Genomic DNA, 10,901 nt, shown 5'->3' on the forward strand with positions numbered 1-10,901 from the left:
GGATCATTCACACGACAGAGGATCATTCACCCGACAGAGGATTATTCACACTACAGAGGATCATTCACACGACAGAGGATCATTCACACCACAGAGGATCATTCACGCTACAGAGATTCATTCACACCACAGAGATCCACTCAGACCACAGAGGATCATTCACACTACAGAGGATCATTCACACTACAGAGGATCATTCACACTACAGAGGATCATTCAGACCACAGAGGATCATTCACACTACAGAGGATCATTCACACTACAGAGGATCATTCGCACGACAGAGGATCATTCACACCACAGAGGATCATTCGCACTACAGGGGATCGTTCACACCACAGAGGATCATTCACGCTACAGAGATTCATTCACACGACAGAGGATCATTCACCCGACATAGGATTATTCACACTACAGAGGATCATTCGCACTACAGGGGATCGTTCACACCACAGAGGATCATTCACGCTACAGAGATTCATTCACACCACAGACATCTATTCAGACCACAGAGGATCATTCATACTACAGAGGATCATTCACACTACAGAGGATCATTCAGACCACAGAGGATCATTCACACTACAGAGGATCATTCACACGACAGAGGATCATTCGCACTACAGAGGATCATTCACACGACAGAGGATCATTCACACCACAGAGGATCATTCACACCACAGAGGATCATTCACACTACAGAGGATCATTCACACTACAGAGGATCATTAGCAAGACAGAGGATCATTCACACTACAGAGGATCATTCAATCACTTGTAACAGAATACATAATCACGAGGTACTTTACCTTCAATGTCAAATTACAGAACTATCCATATACCCGAAGAGAATACTTGATACTATCAATACATGCCAACATGATAGAAACACACGTTGTGACAAGGGAAATCCTACAAAACAAATATGTTGCCAGCGAAATCAATGACTACGTTGACAGACAGCTAGCCTACGTTATTAAATCTGTCAATACACTTCGCTGACAATGAATAGTTTTACCACTCAATAACATGCTTGTTTGTTACAATATCCAAATATGAATCAAGAACAATCTTTTTATTTTTTCTATTTTTAACTTTAAGAATAGAGACAGGTTGAATGGTTTAAACCACTTAAATAACTTGCATCAGAGCCTTTCAGAATAATTATTTTTTCAATCTGAGTTGTTTCATTTTATGGTACGTAATTCTTTCGCCAGAATCCCAGATATCAGAAATTGAATACACTTACAGCTCATCTTAACAACTCGTTTGGAATATCTTCACAAACATTTTCGTGTAGAGGTATGTGGCGAAAACAAGTCTTTACAAAAACTTTGCTGTTGGATTATTTCTTTAGGTTCACACTAAACTTTTCAAACAATCATCCAGGCCTACAATAAGCATAACATCTGTCTTCATCGATGACCATATTCATCATCACTGTCCAATGGTCAACTGTGACATAAGCCATGTTTACCTGGCGATGCCTCCCCTTGTCGGACAAGAAATGTTCATTCGGCATAGCCTGGCGACAGCACCCATTCCTTTTAGGCCTTTCTGAAGACCATCTGAAAATAACAAAACCATCACATGACTAGAGGACCTAGACCAGTCTCTGAAATTAACTTATCTTACAGAAAAATTGTTGGTAAATCATCTTAATTAAGAAATGATGAAAAGGAGCCCAGAGACTCTTCATTTCCTGATATTGCAGTAATCTAGACTTGCCCACTATTATGGACAGACATGAATAGAGGACCATGAAAGTCACACAGGTTTGAAACAGTGACTGTTCCAACTTGGAAATCTCTGCCTGCTGCCAAACATTTGTAGTGTAGATGGTCCCAGGCCATGACCATCTTAACCTGAACAATACGACAATGGGGAGCACATGACCACACTGAAATTGCATAGTCAGCAAAACGCAAATTAATCTTGAGAAACACTACATAGGATTAACAAGATTACCATGGCTGAAACTCAGTTCATAAGCAGACTATGCCAAGTCTAACCTTGACCTGCCTTAGACATGTGCCAGTCATGTTTTACTCAACAAAGAGCATGCCAAAACTGGTAGTGTTATTGCAATTCATCGGTACACAGGCGCATCGTCAGCAAACTTTGCACGATACGATACCCGATACATTTAATTTGGCATCGATTCCCATTTAACCCCATGTCGATTGTCCATGATGATCTCTCATCTATATGAATAAGCAAGTACAAACTATTTTTTAAATTCCTCATAACTTTTTGGCCGTCCTACGGATACGAAACCGGCCCGATAACAAAACTGACCAGCTTTTCCTTGCTGCCTGGCATAATACAATACATAAACTGTTTGTTTCTTATCCTATTCTCATACAGAATGGTTGGCTTGATTCATTGTCATGTTTGATGGGAATTAGTCAGTTGTCCTTCTATGAAACTCTATTCTCAGTCTAATGACTGGGATTTCCTCATAAAATGTCATAGATACAGTATTGAGATACAAATCACATGGTGGCTTCTGTATCAAGATATGTATCACATCGTGTAACGCCTGTACTGCGACATCCCTACAAACTGGTCATATCTTGGATTTAAACCCCCAATATTCTTCTAATTAAAGTTGGATATGGTGTTGCATGGTGCCGCAATCAATATTTACTGTGGTCAACAGCATGAGAGAAATAAGCAAAGTTTGAACCTGAGAGTCTTGTAAATGTGAGTGAGTGAGTGAGTATGGTTTTACCCCGCTTTTAGCAATATTCCAGCAATATCACGGAGGGGGACACCAGAAATGGGCTTCACACATTGAACCCATGTCGGGAATCGAACCTGGGTCTTCGGCGTGACGGGCGAAAGCTTTAACCACTAGGCTACCCGGTGCTTGCTGTAAAAGGCGACTATGCTTGTCGTAAGAGGCGACTAACCAATGTCCTTGATGGTACAGAGTCTGACAACAGGTAGGAACACATGTCCTTGATGGTACAGAGTCTGACAACAGGCAGTAACCAATGTCCTTGATGGTACAGAGTCTGACAACAGGCAGTAGCAAATGTCCTTGATGGTACAGAGTCTGACAACAGGCAGGAACAGATGTCCTTGATGGTACAGAGTCTGACAATAGGCAGGAACAGATGTCTATGATGGTACAGAGTCTGACAACAGGCAGGAACAGATGTCTATGATGGTACAGAGTCTGACAACAGGCAGGAACAGATGTCTATGATGGTACAGAGTCTGACAACAGGCAGGAACAGATGTCTATGATGGTACAGAGTCTGACAACAGGCAGGAACACATATCCTTGATGGTACAGAGTCTGACAACAGGCAGGAACAGATGTCTATGATGGTACAGAGTCTGACAACAGGCAGGAACAAATATCCTTGATGGTACAGAGTCTGACAACAGGCAGGAACAGATGTCTATGATGGTACAGAGTCTGACAACAGACAGGAACAAATGCCCTTGATGGTACAGGTTACACACAAGCAAATATTTTCCCATAGACTTCTGTAGTAACGTTATATTTTTGTTAAAAATAACTAAGCATCCAACAGCTTTAGCCTGTATGTGTGTGCACAGCTTGGCCTAAGAGTAGCAATAAAAACATAAAAAATGACCAGCTTAGCCAGTTCCTTTTCCGAGTACAGGAAGCTAAACACACCACCCCCAGTTTCGCACCAAATGTCACCTACCTACTCATCATGTTGGAAAAGACAGTACTAAATATAGAAAAACATGGTCAGTTTTAATAACTGGATGGATGTAGATTTGAAAGACATAAAAATCTTACAGAAAATTCTCCAATCACAGCCTGCAGATATCTCTCGATCTGCACTGAAGGCTCCCTACGAAAACCCAGTGTCCCAACTGGTTCTGATTTGGTGTAGTAGAACCTGTAGACAAATCAGAATACATTTGCACTTGTCAAATCTGTGATTTATGTATTGTATATATATGTAGCTTCTCAGAAAAAAAACGGAAATTAGATTAAACTTTACCACTTGTTCCTATCCAGCATGTCTATATGGCACCAGAATACATAGTTTTGATGCACAGAAACAGTTGTGAGAGTTTAAGGATGTACACTTCATCAATGTTTTACAAAAGGTATTTCTGTATTAATAAAGAAGTTTCTACCTCCATGCACTGACCATGGGAGTTCATTTATATTTCATAAAAGGGGTCAAGGGTCAATTCTATAAATGAATCAGGCTGCATAGATCATATCACCCTAACATATTTTTTGGACTAAAAAAATTGAACAAATCTTTAAACCTCAAAACCAGTAACAATACATATTTAAAATTGAGTAGTGGTCTGTTGTTTGCCTTCCTTTGCTGACATCATCAGAACATAGCAGAGTCTGCTACATTCATGGAATACGGTTTTGACACTGGTTTTTGATGCGATTGATATTGTTTGAGATTGCTCGAACTTACACCAACTATTGTTTATATAATTAAACACTCAAATGGCTGTCAGCATTTGGTAAATCATCTATGGAGGGGCTATCACAAATGTTTGTGCTTTCATTTACTCCAAAAATCAAAAGTACAATCACCTACGATAAAGGCTGGTGACATAAGTACACATGGAAAGGAATCAGAAAAAAAATCTCAAAATTGGACAGAGAGCATGGAATTCAGGCCAACAATAAGCAAGGGACACATTAAGCAGCTTTAAAGTCATCATATATGTAAGGCTGGATAATGAACTTTACCAGAAAATAGGAAGTAAAGGGGTGCATTGTTGCCAGCAATCTCAAACGCTGACCAGTGAACCACACGGCCTATTAAAGCAAAGCAACGGAAATGGACGCTCAAGTAGAAGAAAGCTCTTTGAAAGTTGAAACCACAACATGGAAGGAAATTACACTTAACTCTATTGATTTATTTAGTTAAGACTTTAAAATACTCACAGGACATCAAACATACTTACTGTTTAATGTTTCAAGGTGGCTAAACTTGCTAATTTCAGTTATTTGCCAGTTTCAATGAAACAAAGTTAAAAGTCCATATGATTTTGAAAATGTACAGCTTATCCTGACATAAATGTAATTCTTTTTATTCACAATTAACAGTGTCATGCAATACCAGCTTAAAATAGTGTTTCTCTCCAATAATTTATGGGTTTATAGGGGAATGAAAGATAAAATGCATTTTACTAAACAGGGGAGATAATTTAGTATTGTCGAACACTATCACATTCTTTACAGATGATTTCAGAACCATAATGTTACATTCCAAAAGAGCCAGTGGATATTATTTTTATCTAAGCAGGTTCTGGGACTGGTGTATAGCCCTTACTCTATGCACAGTGAGGCATTAAGGGAGCACTGTCAGAAATGTCTAGTGCATGAGTGTGATCTTATTACAGACTTGATAGTGAGCAACAGAGGGGACTCAAGTGGACTGGGCTTCTTTAATGTACTTAATGTACCTACATGTCCAAGTTCCACAATTTCTACAAGGTAATAGAGCGCAGCGAGGCAAAACAAGGGTTGTCAATCACACACTGCCAACACCGGACTTCAGATCAGCTTCTCTAAATGCCAAATTGGATGTGAAAACTTCTACTTCTTCTGCATGAGTGCACATATACCTCCCCAGTCAACATCAGGCATGCTAACAGCTGAAAAAAAGTGTTCAGACAATATCAAATGGCAAACCAGTTAGGATATAACAGCCAGGAGTCAGTTCTTGAGGGAACAAAATAAATATTTGAAAGTCATACGAGTGAAAAAGAAGTCTGTTTTAGGAAACTTAATAGAAAAATCTTTCATTCACACAAAAGCACCTAACAGAAAGATATATTGGTATGCTACATTTTTTACTATAAATAAGGGGATTTGTGACATATTCTGCTGTCAGCAGTGTACATGCTTCATACTCAAGATAACGGCATTGCGTAACTTGACCGGCAAGCGATGGACACAAGGCAGAAATTGTTGTGGCAGTGGTGAATTTATCCTAATTTGTTGTCAAATTCATCAGTTTCAACAAATTCAGAAGGCAGGAGGAGGGCTTGATGGACAGAGGTACCCTGGGGGGTTCGTCCTGAGTTCGACCACAATACGAAGCAACATTCATTTCCAGGCCATCCAAATGCTCCATTCAACCCAAAATGTCCCCAACTTCACTGTCTTTATTTTTAAATTTGCCTCCATGGTGTATCCATGGTGAAATATAAACAGGAAAGCATGTAAAGTAGGAATTACTGAAATGTGCACTCACCCTACAGGTTACACACAACCAAATGTTTTCCATTGACTTCTATAGTAAAGTTATATTTCTTTTAAAAATAACTAAGAATTCAACAGCTATAACCTGTACGTGTGTGCACAGTTTGGCCTTAGAGTAGCAATAAAAACATAAAAAATGACCAGCTTAGCCAGCTCCGTTGCTGAGTAGAGGAAGCTAAACACACCACCCCCAGTTTCGCACCAAATGTCACCTACTTGAAAATAGCTATGCTCACATAAAGGACAAGTCAACTTGTTGAAAAGGTCAGCACCAAATTAAATATTGAAAAATATGGTCGGTTTTAATTACTGGATGGATGTACATTTAAAAAACATAAAAATCTTACACAATACCATCCAATCACAGCCTGCAGATGACTCTCGATCTGCACTGAAGGCTGAAAAACCACACTGATTTAGTGTAGTAGAACCTGTAATGACGACCAAGTCATTCATTTATAGTTGTAAGGAAATATCATATTTTGGTGTAGCAGACGCCCCTGAGCTCCTTACAGTGGTGGACCATGGACTTGTGTGTGCAGAGCCTTCCATTATTCTAAAACAATGCTATAGCATTATTCAAACTAATTCTTTTTGTGTAATGAGGTGAAAACATATTTAATGAAAATATTAATTACATTATTTCGGTACTAAAATCTGATTTTGTATTTTTTTAAGGTGAGTGAATAAGCCAACTGTAACAGACAGATACAAGAGTTACCTCCCTTTCATTCAAGTAACACAAGCTCCTTCCCAGCGCGTGTGACACGTTCGTTACACTCTCGGTAACATAGCTCCGGGAACGTACTATCGCTGTGAGGAGCTTGCAAGTAACAGTTAATTCTCAACACCTATCAAAGTCATTTATCCCGTAATGAGTGAATATTTTAATCTTTTTTTACATCAATGTTTCTCTTGAAGAAGTTTTTTTGCTCACAAAGTTCACACTCAAAATGATCATGAAGCCACTGTGCAACCTTATCATTTTCTGACAAACATTGAGAAATTGACAATTGTTGATATATATATATAACAGAATAGGTTGATGTTACAGATTCACAATCTCTCAGTAATAAACCATTACTAAAATGAAAATTGGCACAATCAAATAAATTGACAATTTTTTATATATATATAACAGACTGTGCACTAAATATAACACACTTATATACATTAAATAGAGCATGGGGTGGGGGTGTGGGTGGGGTGGGGTTTGGTGGGTCGGGAAGATTATTACAATCACCCTATCTGCCCCACCCCACCCCCCATGAATCATTGCTGTACAATATTTCATACAAGCACACTGTACTTTACATTAATTAAAACATAAATTGAGTTATTTGTTGTAACACATCACAACATAATTGATCCTCCTAACTACGTTGAAACTATGTTCTTTAGTGATAATAAACATGTTTTAGTCACAAACACGTGATTGACAATGTGAACAAATTGAAATGGTTCAGCCGGACAAAGTTTGTTGTTAAACTTTAAACACATATCACAGTTTGTCATCGCGAAATTTACAGTGCACAAAATACCCCAATGTCATAAATATATTCTCCTTTACAACATACTTACATATACTGCTTCAAATTGCGAGGATTGTAGCTGGATTGTTAAAAAAACACTGTAGTAAATTCGATCGTGTTGGTCCGAAGGGAAGTAACTGCGTAGTTATGTAAAAACTGCATACCGTTAATAGAAATAGGGTGGGGTCCGATTTAATTTCTTTTTTTTATATATTGTCCCTTATAAATTAAATCTAAAACACACTGGAAATTATAAAAAATGATTGCAGAAGAGAATACACCTATTTAAAACCGCGTATTCGGCTGAATTGATAGTTTCAAGAATAACTGTTGACTTAATCAATGAAACTCAACTTCGAAGAAAATTCTAACAAGCGTATGGTCGACGAAGTCATCTATATCCCCCGCCTATTTTAACACGTTAAACCAGGTAACTGACCCAACATTTCTCTTAGCCCATGTCAAAATAGCTGCAATGGAAATTCTAAAATATACATTTCTAAAACTCCTTAATATCAAATGTCACCAGTTCAGTATGTGCTTTATATATAGACATGCAATGTTTGGCAAGGAAATATTTAACAGTTTATTTGTCATACTCCATAAGTGAACCCACCCTATAATAGAACCTAAGTGAAACTTGTTGTCATGGAAACATAAACAATAAAACTTTCTAAAAGTGCTAAATATCAAAAGGCACCAGTTCAGTATGTGTCTGGTAAACATGCAAGGTTTTGTAAGAAATTATTTAACGGTTTTTGAGTTATGCTCCGGAAACGATTTCGGGACGCACACACACACGCACACACGCACGCACGCACGCACACACACATGTACACACACACACGCACACATGTACACACACACACACACGGACGGAACCCATTTGTATATCCCCCGCCAACTTCGTTGGGGCGGGGGATAACAATACCAGCTTATGAAATACGCACGCAACCTTTACCCTAGTTTGTGATGTACGCTGATTTTTCCGCTTTCTGCGTAAATCAAGGAGTTAAGAGATTGGATTCGGAACCGACCCTCCGAGGTGTGGTAAACTAGCTTTGAGAATAAGTGCAGGAAGAGTTACCTCCTCTTGCCATGATAATTGCTGAGAGACCATATATGGTCTCTGGCGTGAGCAAGAAAAAAGAATGTCGAGTGAAAGATATGAATGGACTAACCTGCAGATGCATGTGCCTAACAGTCCTGACCTGCGATGGAGATGCGACAAGACCGAGCGAGCACGCGTGTGTGTGGTGATGCCTGCCACAAGATTCAATGACCATGTGATGGAGGCAAACACCTTTTCCATTCGTGAACTCGCTTGTGATTGGTGCTTGCTGCTTGCTTCCGGGTTACGGAAATGGGCGAGCGGTGCCGAATGGCCGAACAGTGTGTTTCGGTGGTGGGCTAGCCTTGCTCCAAGGCTGTAATGAATAATGTCTGCTGATAAGTTCAAGGATTTTATAAAAACAATTCTATCGTAACGATCGGCGAGTCTACAAGGAGTTGTAGTCAAAACGGCATCGAAAGGTAAAGTCCAAACGGTCACAACTAAAAAGTAATAACGGTCAAACAGAAAATATAGAAGACAAACTCAAGTTTGCATTAATTTGTTTTACAGAAAAAGAGAACACATGTGAAGATAGATTTAAAGAAATAAAGAGTCCCAAAAGAGTAGAAGAAGTGTTATAATATTTGTGACTTGTTTCAAAAGAGTGTTGATGCTGCATTTAACGGCAAAAACGTCTCAACGCCAAAAAAACAAATATACAACACACATGCAGAAAATATAAATGACAATGAGAAACAAAATTGTAACAAAATAAATAAAAAATGAAAAAACAAGAAAGAAAGAATAGACTGGAATGAAAGAGAGCTGAATTTAAGATATTTGTAAGTAATTTGTGTTTGAAAAGGAAGCTTTGCTTATGGCTGAAAGTGGAAAGGGTCAACAGCGGACGATAGTTTGTTTTTTTTATAGATATTTTTCAAAGAATACGTGACTTGGAAAGCTTCTTGTAAAGCAACAAAGAACGCGCTGCGTGTGAAGACGGACGCAAGGTTTTAACTACTTGGGGATACAGACGAATACGATTGGTCGCTTTGTGGTGTTTAGGAAGCTGTCGCTAGGCGGAGTTTGTGTTTGACGCGGGGGGGGGGGGGGGGGGGGGGAGAGTGCCCTTTGAAAATACATACCAGAGACAGACTTGGTGCCTCTAGGGTTTGGTGTTGACGTCCTGAGTGATGGATTGCAATGATGTGCCACGTGGAAGTACGTGGGCCATGGTTTTGTGCCATGTCGTCTTTGTATAGCCATGTGGGTCCAAGAAAGCGGAGTCGACAAATGGAATGGGTGGCGTTATGACAACTTCCGGGTCAATATTACTTGGGTCATCGGCCAAGAGAGAACATAAAAAAGTTTTACAGTTGAGAGTGAATGAGAGTTCATCTTTGAATGTCTAGGATTCTGCTTAGTTTCCAACAATGTTGTATTCCTTTGCCTCAGGATTTGGAAAGCTGGCATTACCACATAGGTACCATTGGACAGCGGACCCTATTAATTTTCCTAGTTTTACCTCAACGTGTGACCCGTGAAGATTCAGGGGTAGAATAGAACTTCAGCAACCCATGCTTGTCGTAAAAGGCGACTAATGGGATCGTGTGGTCAGGCTCGCTGACTTGGTTGATGCATGTCATCGATCCCAATTGCGTGGATCGATGCTCATGATATTAATCACTGGATTGTCTAGTCCAGACTCGGTTATTTACAGACCGCCGTCATATAGCTGGAATATTGCTGAGTGCGGCGTAAAACAACAAACCAAGCAACCAACCTTAACATGTTGGAAGGTTTGGACCAGACAATCCAGTGATTGATATCATGAGCCTCGATCCACGCAGTTTGGATCGATGGCATGCATCAACCAAGTCAGCGAGCCTGACAACGCGATCCCGTTGGTCGCCTCTCACGACAAGCATTGTCGCCTTTTAGGGCAAGCATGGGTTGACCTATTCTCTACCGGATTTTCACAGGTCTGTATCCTAAATATCCTAAGTAAAACACAGTGATATGTTCGCGAAAGGAATAGGACATAGTAAATTTAATTGTTGCTAGGCTATGGGCGCAAATA

The 10,901-nt window shown here is 39.5% G+C and overlaps 2 long non-coding RNA genes across 2 annotated transcripts; both read right to left on the reverse strand.

Annotated features, from left to right (window-relative positions):
• Positions 1–1,060: 1,060 nt before the first annotated feature.
• Positions 1,061–3,832, reverse strand: LOC124128862. The gene is made up of 2 exons (XR_006860290.2): positions 3,785–3,832; positions 1,061–1,568 (listed from the first exon to the last, which is right to left on the reverse strand). It is a non-coding gene; the product is annotated as an uncharacterized LOC124128862 (long non-coding RNA).
• A 1-nt stretch (position 3,833) lies between these two features.
• Positions 3,834–7,925, reverse strand: LOC125383568. The gene is made up of 3 exons (XR_007222818.1): positions 7,817–7,925; positions 5,438–5,625; positions 3,834–3,887 (listed from the first exon to the last, which is right to left on the reverse strand). It is a non-coding gene; the product is annotated as an uncharacterized LOC125383568 (long non-coding RNA).
• Positions 7,926–10,901: the final 2,976 nt, after the last annotated feature.

Source organism: Haliotis rufescens, unplaced genomic scaffold (genome assembly GCF_023055435.1).
Source record: "Haliotis rufescens isolate VD_foot unplaced genomic scaffold, xgHalRufe1.0.p SCAF_24, whole genome shotgun sequence".
NCBI classification, from domain to species: Eukaryota; Metazoa; Mollusca; class Gastropoda; order Lepetellida; family Haliotidae; genus Haliotis; species Haliotis rufescens.